Source organism: Podarcis muralis, chromosome 12, assembly GCF_964188315.1.
Source record: "Podarcis muralis chromosome 12, rPodMur119.hap1.1, whole genome shotgun sequence".
NCBI classification, from domain to species: Eukaryota; Metazoa; Chordata; class Lepidosauria; order Squamata; family Lacertidae; genus Podarcis; species Podarcis muralis.
Window position 1 is genome coordinate 43,374,692 of NC_135666.1, and position 11,789 is coordinate 43,386,480.

The 11,789-nt window shown below is 43.0% G+C and overlaps 1 protein-coding gene across 2 annotated transcripts in view; it reads right to left on the reverse strand.

The window, feature by feature from the left end:
• Window positions 1-11,302, reverse strand: part of EOMES (eomesodermin) — a 161,567-nt gene extending 150,265 nt beyond the window's left edge. Inside the window, exons 1-2 of one of the 2 annotated variants that reach the window (XM_077916331.1) lie at window positions 10,929-11,302; window positions 6,872-7,059 (exon numbers count right to left, since the gene is read on the reverse strand). The gene's annotated coding sequence lies outside the window, so the exon portion shown is untranslated. The remainder of the gene's footprint in view (window positions 1-6,871; window positions 7,060-10,928) is intronic. The other variant, XM_077916332.1, reaches the window with a different exon arrangement.
• Between the last annotated feature and the right edge of the window lie 487 nt (window positions 11,303-11,789).

Here is an 11,789-nt window from a genome sequence, read left to right on the forward strand (position 1 = left end):
ATTACTTAAGCAAAATACGGCGATTTCATTTTAGACATATCTACAAATGTCCCCAACACTTTTTGCTGATATAAGAACAGGGCTTGACAATCTAGTGTATTTATCCAAACTAAAATAGCCACTCGTCTGTGCTTTAGTGCCATTTTCTGTCACGCCAGCATGACAGCACTAAGTGTTTAGTTGGAATAAGTGGTTCCATGTCCTTTGATAATACAACATGGTTCCAGCATTCTGTTCACTACAATTTCAGCTCCATCAGGGGTGGCACAAGGCCCCTTAGTATTCCCAGAGATTTTCAAACTCGTGGCACATGAGCTCTTTTATGCACTCAAGTCGTCTGGTCCATTTGGACTGGGATCATGAGGGAATACAATTAGCCAGCCACTTTCTTTACACCGGCTCGCCTGCCAGTCTGTTTTGAGCCTTAGTTATTTTGATTCCCCTCCCCTCTTTTTTGATTTTTGAATTCTCTAAGACAGAAGATCTCAGCAACCTCATATTCCACACTGCACCAGAACAGAACAGAGTAGCCAGATTTGTTATGCTACCAGTAGAACTATTCTCAACTCAAATAAAACATATTCCGATTACATAAGTGTCATAAAAGCACTCTCTATTCTGTTTGTAAATAAGACTCAAATATGAAATCCTGCCAGTAAAGAAGTAACCCGTGGAGTGAATTTTACTCTCAGTTCTACTAATTCAGACTCTCATGGAAACGTCTCAAAGGACAGAGCACTTCCCACTACAAGGGGTAGAGAAAGCTGATCACATAGAACCTAAGTTTAGACAACACAACAACACAACAACACACACCAAGGCGTTGACATGTAAGTGCTGTTGCTTTCAGTAGAACTTTCAAGGCTGAAGCTGTGCATAGGATTGCAGTTGTACGCCCTATAGTATGTTTTGCAAATGAAGAACATTTTGATTTCTCTTTGGGTGACCTTGAAAAAGGGGTACATCTTCATATATGAGGCTGGTAAACTAATTTATTGTTGCTCTTACAGGAATCACTCATATGTTAGGAAAACCTAAATCAATGGATTTAAAGAATGGGACTACTGTAGTGCTTTAGATTAGAGAAGGGATATTAAAATAACTCATCTAGAAAGATCACATGCACTATGCTGGTCAAATAGTATTTAACTTTGATTGGCATTACTTTAGATTCCAAGGTAACATTATCATTTGAGTCAGGGTGGAGAAAGTTTCAGCTTCAAATCGGGAAAGCGAGTGGGGCCATCTGCTTGTCAATCACATGATGTCATTGTGATACCACATGACTGACAGGTGGGCAGGCCACCCACCTGTCAAAATCTCCTCTGTGATTTTGCAAAGTGCCCTTTGAACCAGCCTCTATCTGCCAGTGACTCACAATGTTTTCATCATTAAGAGAACAGAACAGTGCCAGAGAGGGATAGGCATTAATTCAGCTGACTATCTAGATTACAGGCGAAGAGTATGACCTGAAGCCAGACCACAATTCTGGATTGTGTCCTAAAGCAGAAGAATTATTCTAAGGATACTTAATCCCTACAATTGTTAAAGGAAAAGTGCTATGCAAGAAACATACTCCCATTCAGCAGCTTCAAAATTCAAAACCTGCCCACCGTTCACCCCAGGCACTGAAATGCATAAAAGGTCCCTGACCTTGCTGAGTTTCTGCGGATAAATCAAAGCCATATCAACTAGCAATAATGCAGCAGGATTCAAGTACATGCTGAAGTGTTTGGCAGATGGAGAATTAATATAGCAAAATGAAGTGACAGAAGCCACAAATCTGGATGAAACAGAGAAGACTGGCTGAAGAGGAGGGATTCTCAGAGGATGTGCAGAGTGCCTTAGCTTCAGTTTGTGCATTTTTTTGTTTTTGTTTTGTTTTATTTATGCTTTGTTGTAAACACCAACAAAAATTGAAAAAAAAACCATACATCTACGACACTTGTTACACCAAATACAAAATAAACAAAAGAATAAAATCATCTGTTTTGACAGTAAATCTTCTTAAGGTACATCTAACTTCCCGTCTTCTCCATGCTTCTTTTAATATTTACAAACTTATTGCATTAAGCAGTTGGCCCCTTATCTCTCTCGCCCTGACCTAGCCACTGTGATCCATGCGACGGTCACCTCCAGACTGGATTATTGTAACTCGCTCTACGTGGGGCTGCCCTTGAGACTGACCCAGAAACTCCAGCGGGTACAGAATGCCGCAGCGAGACTCCTTACGGGGTCCTCGCTGCGAGATCACATTCACCCGGTGCTATACCACCTGCACTGGCTCCCGGTGGAGTATAGGATCAGGTTTAAGGTGCTGGTTTTAACCTTTAAAGCCCTATACGGCCTAGGACCCTCGTACCTACGGGACCGCCTCTCCTGGTATGCCCCACAGAGAAACCTACGATCTGTAAATAAAAACATCCTTAAGGTCCCAGGCCTCAGAGAGGTTAGGCTGGCCTCAACTAGAGCCAGGGCCTTCTCGGCTGCGGCTCCAATCTGGTGGAATGCTCTGTCACAAGAGACTAGGGCCCTGCGGGACCTGACATCTTTCCGCAGGGCCTGCAAGACAGAGTTGTTCCACCAGGCCTTTGGTCAGGGCGCAGCCTGACTCCCTCCTCTGGCAACCTGCACAGAATTTTGCCTAATCGGTTGCCAACAATTTGATTTTAATTAATTTTATAATGAAATGTTTTTAGAATGCTTTTTAGAATTTGACTGTTTGGCTATTTGACTGTTGTTAGCCGCCCTGAGCCCGGCTTCGGCTGGGGAGGGCGGGATATAAATAAAATTTATTATTATTATTATTATTATTATTATAAATCTATCTGTTCATTTTATATTAAAGTATTAGGTATCTTTTATATCCTTGCTTCTTACTTAGTACAACTACAGAAGTTATTTGAAGGCTGCAACCAAGTTCATACTACCACAATTGATCTTAAGATATGATTTGAAAACCTCCCATTTTGCAATACTTGTTTTGACTTATCTTTCATTTTTTTCAGATACTTGGGCTAGCTCTGCATATTCGGCTAGTTTTTGTAACCATTCTGACCTGGAAGGGATTTTATCACTTCTCCATTTAGTCGCAATTAAGATTCTCGCTGCGACTGTGGCGTATAAAAAAAACTTCTTTTACATTCTTAGGAATGTCTGATCCTGTAATTCAGAGTAGAATGCTTCTGGTCTTTTTTTAAATGAAACTCTAAACATTTTTTAAAGTTCTATATAGATGTCGTCCCAGAAGATCTTAATTTTTTTACATAGCCGCCACATGTGCAACATAGTAAAGGTAAAGGTAAAGGTACCCCTGCCCGTACGGGCCAGTCTTGACAGACTCTAGGGTTGTGCGCCCATCTCACTCTATAGGCCGGGGGCCAGCGCTGTCCGGAGACACTTCCGGGTCACATGGCCAGCGTGACATCGCTGCTCTGGCGAGCCAGAGCCGCACACGGAAACGCCGTTTACCTTCCCGCTAGTAAGCGGTCCCTATTTATCTACTTGCACCCGGGGGTGCTTTCGAACTGCTAGGTTGGCAGGCGCTGGGACTGAGCAGCGGGAGCGCACCCCGCCGCGGGGATTCAAACTGCCGACCTTTCGATCGGCAAGCCCTAGGCGCTGAGGCTTTTACCAACAGCGCCACCCGCGTCCCTGTGCAACATAGTACCAGTTTCTATTCCACATCTCCCACAAGTACTAGATACATTTTTGTACATTTTTGAAAGCTTCCATGGCATCAAATACCAACGGTACTTTTTGAAGGTTTTCCCTCAAAGTCAAAACAAAAAAAAATTCCTTCCAGTAGCACCTTAAAGACCAACTAAGTTAGTTCTTGGTATGAGCTTTCGTGTGCATGCACACTTCTTCAGATACACTGAAACAGAAGTGTAACACACTGTAAATTCCCTCAAAGTGTAACACACTGTAAATTTCCTATTTACTTTCCATAATTTTTCCCACTTTTCATTTCTATATTATACCTGAAATCCTGGGCCCATTTGATCATGGCGGCTTTCATCCCTTCCTCCTTTACTTCCCAGTCAAGGAGGAGTCAGTACACCTTTGAAAGAGTTTTCGTTTTTTAGTTGATCAAATCCGTTTCTAATCTAGATATTTCTGGTGCAAATCCCTTTTTCTTATCTGTTTTAAATGTTTCAAATAATTATTTTCATTATTTTGTTTCATTATTATCAATTTGTGCATTTCTTGGCTTCAAAGCAGATGTGTGTTTCTATGAGCACACCTGTTTTACCCAGAATTAAGTGCTATGAAATATGCTGTTCTACGGCAACAGTTTTTAAAGGGTTTTTTTCTTTTCTTATTTTTTTACAATAAAAGTTTTGTGGCAGTGATGATCTTTGTGAATTTTATTATAGTGGATTGGAATTACTTGACTTTAAAATGTATGGGTTAAAATCTAGACGTTGCTCCATAATCTGATGTTACATTTCAGACAATGATGAAACTCAGGCATCCACAAGCTTATGCCTCATCATGGGAATTGATTCATCACACTGTAATCAGTCTTTTGGTTCTTATCTGAATACAGATTAAGATGCTGGAAAAGATTTACATCTTTGTGCTGTAGACGGAATGCACAAGAAAAATAGATTTGACTAGTGATAGGGTTTAGCCTCAGTACCAATTACTCAGAAAGGTGACCTGTAAAAGATTATTTCTAAACTGGATTGATGCCATTTCCCTTTCTTTTTTAATAACGGAAAAGAAGACTAGAAATAGTGCAAACCTTTCCTTTCCCTTCCCATTATTTACAACAGCAATGTCAAGTTATGGCCTCTCCATAGCTGTCAACTTACAGATTTGAAAATAAGGGACCAGTAGCCTCGAAAATAAGGGATCGGCAGCCGAAATAATGGATTTTGGCTTAGCTTATACAGAAATCCGCCACTGATGGAACCATGCTGCTTTTGCTGCCACTGACTGTGTTTTGCAGGGGATTGGACTAGATGATCCTAAGGGTCTACAACTCCGACCAAAGAAGAGTGGCAGACAAAACTGATGAACGACGTTGAGATGGCAAAGCTTACAGGCAGAATTAGAAACCAGGAAGAGGACCTCTTTAATAAAGAATGGGGAAAGTTTATAATTTAGTTGAAAAGCTATTGTAAAGAGTTACATACATTGGTAGGATTGACAGAAAACTTGTAGTAAAAATTTGAACTATGGATGGACAAATGATTTATAAAAATAGAGTTATGAAAGGGATGCAGAGGGGGAAATCACTACATTAAGATGCTGCACTAATTGGAGGGTATGCAAAGCAGCACGCTGGGGCTGCCGTCGTCCTGGCGTGAGGAGTTCCATCGGCCCTTCCCCGCCCGAGAGAGGCTCTCGCCCATGCCACCCGCGAGCCCAGCATGAGGCGGTTGCGGCACTGTGGCGGCTGCTGAAGCGCCGACCTTCTGCATCCCTCCCCATCCCCTCCTCTTCCTCCTCCCTCAGGCCGCCTCCTCAGCCGCCGCCGCCGCTGCCTCCGGCTTCTCCTGGTAGCGCAGTGGAAGTCTCGCAAAAGAGGGGCTGCCTGCCCGCTCGCTGCCGCCCGTCTCCTCACGGCGTGCCCCTGAGGGGGAAAAGGGAGAGATGGAGACACGGCAGCTCGTGCGCGCGCTCTCTCTCGCGGCGGAGGACCCCGAGCTGCTGCTTCCCTCCCGAGCCGGGCAAGCATGAAACTCAGGAAATTTAAGGGACATCACCAAATTTAAGGGACACGGCGCTGGGATAAGGGAGTTTCCCGCCAAATAAGGGACGGATGACAGCTATGGGCCTCTCTTAATTTTGTTATATACCCCTAAATAGCTAAAATGTTTTCCGCAAGTATCCATAGACCTCAGTATCCATATACCCTGAATGCAACCATCACTGTTTTGTTTGAATGCACTATAAACCACTCTGGCATCTTATTTTTTAATAAATGTTTATGACCTGATCAAAGAAAAGATTCACAAACATGGCCTTTTGCCTGTTATCGTGGTTTATGAAAAGGTTAAGCGAGGACAGTGTTTAGGTAACTAGAAAAGAATGTGATGCAAGAGCCACACTGTGAGGTAAGATGTCATGGCAACAGAAAAAGAAACAAGAGAAGAATATGGCCCACAAATCATTTAAATCACCCTATGCTGTAATACTGATGTTAGCATCTGAGGCAATACTTTCCCTTCCAGAGTGTAGACCATGATAGACTACTATTAAAATAATGATCAGCATAAAATATAGGTTAGCAATCTTACGCTTGTGAACTCACTTCCTTCACCCATATTCTAACATTTTCTTCTTTACTTCTTAATCTGTGATAACTGCAGTTTGTGCTGGTATCTGATAAACTATAGTCTGATGTGGCATCTCTATTAGGCAAACCACAGTTGCCATAAAACAGCCTTCCCTAACCCAGTGCCTTCCAGATTTGTTTTTTACTACAACTCCCATCAGCTCCAGCTAGCCCAGTTGTGCTAACTGGGGCTGATGGGAGTTGTAGTCCAAGCCATCTAGAAAGCAGCCATTTGGGGAAAGTTGCCACAAACCATAGTTTGCCTCCAAACTGGAATTGGAAACCTAGTTCAGACAATGTTTTTCAATGTTGGTTTTCTGAAGAATTGAATTTTGCCTAACTTTGATGTCATGGGATACTACTGTTATCACAAAGAATGGCTCAGGGAACTGGAGCATACAACAACATGAGGCAAGTCCCAGACACAGTCCTTTAGTCAAACTAAACCATGATCTCTTTCATTTCAGCACGGTCACAATCAGGTATTATGAGGTAGTTCACATGGCCTTTGTTCCAGTCAGCCAATCACTGGGCACAGAAGTGTCTGCTCATTTGAATAACTAGCCTTATATAAGAGTTTACCTCCAATGAAGGTTCAGGCATTTGCAGGCAGGCAGTTAGACAGGCAGGCAAGCAGTCTTGCAGTCTCGGTGTATGAAACAAAATGGCTTCACGGAGACTAATGCGTAGGAGACCACGGCCACGACCACGACCACGGTACAGGGGGAAGGCCAGGAGAAGGCACACAGTCCGAAAGAGAACTATAAGGTCTGTGAAAAGATACAGAAGGCAGAAACCAAGAATTAGAACTGCCTCCAAGTTGCCAAGGAGGATCCGGTCTAACAAGTTCCGAATGACCAGAGATGCTTGGGGCATGTTGCACTCCTATGTAGATGGCATCTACAGGAAAGTGTCCGGGGAAGCTGAACGCCTAAGGAGAAAGGAGCGACGCCCCTCCATAATTTCCTCAGATGTGCAAACTGCCTTGAGGCAAGTCATGCCAAGAAAATACACCAGGCGAATTGCCTTCAGCAAGACTCGTTAGAAAAAGTATCCTTTCCCTTCTCTATGGCTGGCTTATTAAGGCTAAGAACAGAAAAGAGAAAGGGAAAGTATGGACACCAGCCTGAGAGAAATTACAATCTTCTGCCTGCCTAAAGAAGATCGAACATGGCCTTCAAACTGCCAAGGAATCCTGTAACCTACCACATTTTTTCTAAACCAGCCTCACTACCAACTATTGTTTGAAGATGAAGAAGAATCTGGGAGAGACCAGGCCCATCAACTACAACAACAATGCCATCCTAATAAAATCAACCTTCTGTTTAGGTATTTTCTGTTATGCGTGGAAGCAACTATCAGACTATGAAATACCAAAGACTTTCCATCTTTGTGAATCTGAGTCAGCAGAGAGAGATCAACCATACTTAGAAATGAAATGACTATGTGAGGTGTTTCCTGAAGGGGCATTTCCCTTGCAATAAAACAGGATTAGCAGGATTGTTCATTGCACGTCTCTTTTTTATAATGGGGTCTGAAACTCAGGGTTGGGCAGTAATTTAAGGAGAAAGAGTTTTATTGACTCAGGGAATCATGATGGAAGATAGGCCATCACTGAGGGTGACAGAGGAATCACCTGATAAGCCCTGATTCTCACATTCTTTTTTTCTGATGATGTGAAAATAGCAAGGTTGTAACATAGTGGTTGTGTGAAACAGCTTTCAAAGTTACATCTCATGGACTAAGGGTTCTTATGAATTTGACAAAAATTAAAGGGTTCTCCTAAGCGTCGACAGGCTGCATATGGTCTTCCCGGTGCCATATGCTGAAAGTTCAGTTTTTTTTATTGCAGTATGCCATTAAAAACAAGAAACTGCAACAACTGAAGATAGTAACTGGAATCTTTAGTTTACAAAAAAGGTGGGCAACCAGTAGGTCAGATTCTCACTCCATAGGCCAACTTTGACAAGTTGGCACAATAGCCCACCTGACATTATTATGACATCAGATGATTGAGTGATGGCTTGTCCCACCCACCTGTCAAAGCCCATTGGCCAGAGCAAGTGTGGGGGACCTTTGGCCCAACAGTTGTTGCTGAACTACAATTCCCACCATCCCTGGTCATTGGCCATGCTTACTGGGGATGATGGGAGCTGTAATTCAACAACATCTGGAGTACCAAATATTCCCCTGGTACAGAGCTTCACAAGCACCTGACAGCTGGCTGGTTCTCACATGCTTAGGAATATAATCAAGCAATTTCCATTGAAACCACTGCCCAGAGCTTGGTACTTCTGGAACAAGGCATACTTACCCTGTTCATTAACTCACTTTAAGTTATGATTATTCCTTTTTTGCCCCACCCTGATGTCACATATGATGTCATGTGAGCAAGGTTTTTTTTTTAAAAAAACTGCCTTACAGACCAGAAGGGGAGGAGCTGGTGAGTCAAATGTGGCTGGCTCATGAGCCAAAGGTTCCCCATCCTTGGGTCAGAGCATATTATAAACTCACAAACACATGCCACCATACCGGTAAGAAAACAACTCTCATTGCTTGGGCTACACTTTCTTGTTAAAGAAAACATAGTATGAGAATTAAAGTTCAGCAGACATGGAAGTGATATTTCCCCCCTAAAAAAATTATAGCCTAAATCAGTTGAACGGCTTTTTTTTTCAAATTAAGTTATTTATTTCTTCCTGGCTGATGCAGCCTCTAAGCCTTAGAATCCCAAACAGGGTGTTAGATTCTCAGGAACTCCTGCCCACAAATGTGTTTAAAAATTTGCATGAACAGCCAGTTTTGATAATACACTTTTATTGTGTATGCTCCAAAATCATTCCTAGAGGAGACACTATTGGAAGAAGCCCATAATCAGTAAATCCTGTAATTCTGAGTACGGTAAATGGTGCCCCATATTGAACCATTGAAGTTGGTCCTGGCTCCTGGTAATTAATTTCAGCTAAAGGTTCCACCTTGCAGTGAAATACTTATCATGATACAATGCTAAAAACAGATAGTATGTGTACAGATGTGTTTGCTAAACCTGAATAACAACAACCACAACATCATATATCCCACCCATCTGACTGGGTTACCACAACCCCCCAGACCAGCTTCCAATAAATTATAAAGGGACAAAACAAAACATCAAACATTAAAAACTTCTTGAAACAGGGCTGCCTTCAGATGTCTATGAAAAGTTGTATAATTGTTTAACTTTTGCTATCTGATGGGAGGGTATTCCACAGGACAGGCACCACTACTGAAAAGGCCCTCTGCCTGGTTCCTTGAAACTTTGCTTCTGAGAATTATAGGGACAGAGCTACCTAAATTGTATAGAAATTGATTTATGTATGCTACTACAGCAGCAAGAATGCTACTTGCCCAAAAGTATAAAGAAGCAGAAGTTCCAGCAAAGGAAGAATGGATACAAAAACTTATGGAATATGCAGAAATGGCGAAACTTAAGAAATCAAGATAACAAACTTTTTATAAAAGAATGGAAATGGTTTATTAAATATTTACGGACAAATTGCAAACAGATAAAAACATTGGCAGGATTATTGTAATAACCTGCAGTTTCATAAGTATATATTTAAAGTAGATTATTAAATGAGCAAATTAAATGAATTTGGATATGCAGAAGATATTAAAAAATAAATTTAAGGAGCCACAGAAAGAGGAGGAAAGAAGTCAAACTTTGAAATGTTAAATTGATTGTAAAACTAATGAAATGTATAAACTTGAAAAGTATAAATAAAAACTTAAGAAAAGAAAAGAAACTTTGCTTCTTGCAATGAAGGAACTGCCAGAAGGCTCTCAGAGCTGGACCTCAGTGTCTGGACTGAGCGGTGGGAATGGAGACACTCATTCAGGTGTCCATAAACAACTTAAGCCCAGCACCAGGGATGGGGAACCTGTGGCTGGAGCACTTACATAATCCCTGTGCATTGACAGGGCTGTTTGGGAGTTGTGGGTCTGACAGCATCTGAAGGCAGGCTCCCCACCCCTGTCCCACATTATTAAGCAACTGCACCCTCTCCATTGCTGATGCCTGTTTCAGCATCCCCATCCTTATTTTTCTGCCCCACGTCTCCAAAAATAACCAACTGGTTGGGTCTAGTCACCATTTTAATATCCCACAATGCCCTTGGCACGTTCTCTCTGGGGTTGTGCTACACCCCTATGCAGTGCTTTTTTCTGGGGGTACGCATACCCCTATACATTTTGGGAATCTATGTTTGGCCTCATTGAGAGGCAGTACAGTGGTACCTCGGGTTACATACGCTTCAGGTTACATACGCTTCAGGTTACAGACTCCGCTAACCCAGAAATAGTACCTCGGGTTAAGAACTTTGCTTCAGGATGAGAACAGAAATCGTGTTCCGGCAGCGCAGTGGCAGCGGGAGGCCCCATTAGCTAAAGTGGTGTTTCAGGTTAAGAACAGTTTCAGGTTAAGAACGGGCCTCCAAGTCGAATTTAGTTCTTAACCCAAGGTACTACTGTATTTCAATATGAGTAGGAAAATGAGAGTAGCCCTAAACATTTAACTTTTTTTTTAGAAAAAAAGCACTGCCCCTATAGAAAGGACACATCAAAGAGGGCATGCTCTATATTTCAATAGGCACAGACTCACCTCAGCTCCGCTGCGTATTAGGCTTTCTTCCACAAATGTTGCTTCATATTTTCCATTTTCACCCCTGGCCCGAATTCTTCCCATCCCCAAGTCCCTTTAGCAGACATCTTCTACAAAGTGTTGTGCGTCCTTCAGAGCACCCGAGTCTCCTTTTTCTCAGTCCAGGCTCCTCAGGAATAAGTCCCAACACCGGGAACTGCCAGTTCCTCCAGAGCTGCCTTGAGGAAGGCTTTCCCTCAAAGAGATCCTCTGACTCCAAACATGTCCCTGGCAGGACTGAACCCACGGCTCCTCCTAGACAACCACGGGGAGCAGCAAAGTCTGTTGACACCCCACTCTAACCACATTCAATGGGGCTTGTGAAATAGCCTGAAGACCACACACACACACACACACACACACACACACACCCCACAGGGGAACAAGGAGAGCTTTTCTCAAATCTCTGTAGAGACTCCTTATTTAGGCAGCACCCATCCTTTCTCCACTAGGCTTCTTTCAGGTCCTTGGGCCATTTTATATACCCTCTTTGTCTCCCTTCCCTTCAGCCTAAGGCATTGCAGCTGGGTTCCTTCCCAGCCACCAGGCAAGCCAGTGGAGAAGGCCCAACACTTCTTCCCTCGCAGGGGGAGTCTCCAGGCAATGTCCACATGTGGTCTTCTCAGAAATGATTGCCTGGTTGGTGCAGACAGGAGTCAAGGGGCCAGGTGTGCCAGCACAGGAACCAGTGAGCCCTCATAGCCCATCACAGGGGCATTGTGGGGGATTTGCACGGCAAGTAGGCCCAGTTTTCCCACACTGCTTAGAGCATGCTGTCAAAGCCAGTTGCCTCCACATAAGCCCACATGGGTGAGGGGGGCT